Source organism: Diadema setosum, chromosome 6 (assembly GCF_964275005.1).
Source record: "Diadema setosum chromosome 6, eeDiaSeto1, whole genome shotgun sequence".
Taxonomy (NCBI): Eukaryota; Metazoa; Echinodermata; class Echinoidea; order Diadematoida; family Diadematidae; genus Diadema; species Diadema setosum.
The window spans coordinates 37,614,799-37,617,703 of NC_092690.1; the positions used below are offsets into that span (position 1 = coordinate 37,614,799).

Here is a 2,905-nt window from a genome sequence, read left to right on the forward strand (position 1 = left end):
TAGATCGAGGTTGTATTCACCGGTATGTTACTTATTTTGATTACCGGGACAGATATCAATGAACTTTCAGAAAAATTAAACGAAGTTGATTACCGGTACCGGTACTCACAGTTTTTTTTAACACTCATGTACCGGTACAAGTATAAGCCTATATCCAGGGATTTTTATTCTATATAAGTTACCGCGGTATCCTATTTGTGCCCTGATAACACTGACATGATTTTCCTTATTTATATCTTGGGGATAATTCTAGGAGCAGCAGGCCACTACAAGCAGGAGCCGAGTCCCCACAAACAAAGGCAGCACCGCTATCATTACAACTGTAGCAGATAGCATCCCAGGAACATCAGCAGCACCTCTCGGCGCAGGAGCAGCATTAGCAGAGCCTGTAAAGTGCAACTGTAGCAGCTGAACTTCTCCATACAATTGTAGTCGCGAAGCCTCTATGTACTACAGTAGGCCTACCGACAGTACTATTGCAACAGAGCGTCTACGTATGCTACCGTAAAACTCTACATTTGTAGCAGCATGATCCTAACTTTCAACTGTAGCAGCTGAGCCTTTCAGACTGTAGCAGCAGAGCCTCTACGTACAACCGCAGAGAGTAGTGGTGATGAGGATGTTTTTCCTTCTGCCTATAATGGTAAGTTTGATTCGTAACAAGTGATTATGGTAGTAATTGGTACCGGTACTTGTGGACCATAAAGTGTACCGGGAACCAGATATTCACAAACATTTCTCAGTTTACGGTGAATGGAATAGGTCATTTATTACTTTCAGTGGAATAGATGATTGAACAATACCATGTCATTTGACAGAAATCACTGTTTTGATATCTGGAATGTAATGTAGTCATACCTTTTCTGTAATGTCGATCTTATCTAACTCTACTGTCAAGTAGAGGACAGGCTCATGTTGATATTACAAGCTCTTCCCTAGGCACCTGCTTGAGCATACTTGGGGCAAGTTTCTAATGGCCTTACTGTAATTATTTCATACATGTATATCAATGTTGACTGCTACTCAATGTATTAAAAGAGAAAAAAGCAAGCACTAACACTTCTGTGTATAAGATTGTTAGGTTTTTATGTGAAAGACATCACATTTCTAATCAAAGAATGTGTAGCAGTTATCATTATTTACCTTTGCCAACCCCAAGGTGTAAAAGCTCGACCAATAGCACCTGAATTACTATGCCCTTCAGAGATCAGCAGACTTTGATGACAATTTTTTTTTGCATTTCAAATAGGTATGCTGGCTGTAGCTATTTTAATTTTGTCTCACAAAATGTCGTAGGTGATTGCCTGTAAAGAATTTCCCTATGTTACTTTGTTTTTTCTTCTGAAATTGTGCTTTAGCTGTAAGAAATACTCTTCTTCACATTTTTCAAACCTGCAGGTACTTGTAATGTTTTATCACATAGTGTATGACACAACTGTCAAATTTCTCACTGAAATTGTTCATACAATTTTTTGTGTTTTTGAACCACCGTAGGCATAGATGTTCTTGTCAAGTGGAAGAGGGATGGTTCTATGAATCCTGTCAGCTCAAGTGACCTCTATCATGCTCAACGGACCAAACCGAAACAAGGTTCCTGCGTACATATGAGAAGTGAAAATGGCTGGTGGAAAGGGAGGATGCTTCAAGTCTTCAACATGCCCATGGATGGACGTAGGATGTCAGATGACGAGGGCATTCCTCTTTCTGCCTGAGGTAATTTGAATACATACTTACTGATTAATTGTTCTACATCAATAAGTTTATCAAGATATATTATGTCTTTTTTTCATTTTAAAATGATGTAGAGATTTTTATGCATAGTATCATGTAGGTACAATGTACTTTCATTGCATTACCATTTCAATATAAATGTTCAATTCTGTGTAATGAATAAAACAAATGTCGTAATTGCAGTTTGTAATGACTGTAGGATGCTGAAGACTGTTAGCTTTCCACTTCCTTTCTTTAAAAGTCTGATATTGATTATTACTTACAATTTATTATGTCAACGTCTCTTCTCAGTCCCAAAACAAAATCAATTACTGATAATTTGCTTTATGTGCATGTAATACACTGTAGATTCTAGTGTCCATGATAGATGTTTGCAAGTATATCTTGTATAAATCTTGTTGATTCTACCCTCAGGATGGTCACATAATTTTTTTCATTGATGCATTGTTTACAACTTCCCCAGCAGTATCGTTACTTGCGACAGCAGTAGCAGAGCCTCAACGTCGATTTGTGACAGCTGAATCCCCAGAAACATCAGCAGCACCGCTTGAAGCAGCAGCAGCAGCAGCAGCAGCGGAGCCTGTACATACAGCCCTAGCAGCTGAGCCTCTAAGTACGACAACAGTGGTAGAGCCTCTACTTACAACTGTAGCAACTGAGCCTCTACTTACCACTGTAGCAGCAGAGTCTCTACTTGCAACTTTAGCATCTGCACTTCCAGGAACATTAGCAACACTGCTAGAAGCAGCAGCAGCAACAGAAGCAGAGCCTCTACAAACAACTGTGGTGTCCGCATTCTAAGAAACAATGCAGCAATGTTATCTTTGAAACTGAAGGTAATTCAACTGGAGTTTAGAAGTTCAGGGCATTGTATAACTGTTGTTTGTATTTCTTGCATTATCTGTCTGTGTGGTGCAAATTCCTAAAAAAGCAATTATGAGCCAAAACTTAATTTTCCAATAACAAATGTAAAATAATTTAAACATGTGATAAATACTTTGATTATCTTTTTTTTTTCTTTTATCCTTCACTCTTGTAAGAAAAAGTTTGTGGCAGGCAACCTGTAAAATTTAAAGAAAATAGTTTGTCTTCTGCAAAGAATAGTTTAAAAAAAAACCAGTAAATGAAGTAACAATTATTCAACCAGACTTGGCAGTTTCATCAAATTATGTAT

At 38.0% G+C, this 2,905-nt stretch overlaps 1 long non-coding RNA gene across 2 annotated transcripts; it reads left to right on the top strand.

Annotated features, from left to right (window-relative positions):
• The first annotated feature begins 341 nt into the window (after positions 1-341).
• Positions 342-2,480, top strand: LOC140230287 (uncharacterized). 2 transcript variants are annotated; one of them, XR_011901383.1, is made up of 3 exons: positions 342-643; positions 1,495-1,713; positions 2,195-2,480. It is a non-coding gene; the product is annotated as an uncharacterized lncRNA (long non-coding RNA). The 2 variants fall into 2 exon arrangements; XR_011901382.1 differs by having other exon boundaries at positions 2,198-2,480.
• The last annotated feature ends 425 nt before the right edge of the window (positions 2,481-2,905 follow it).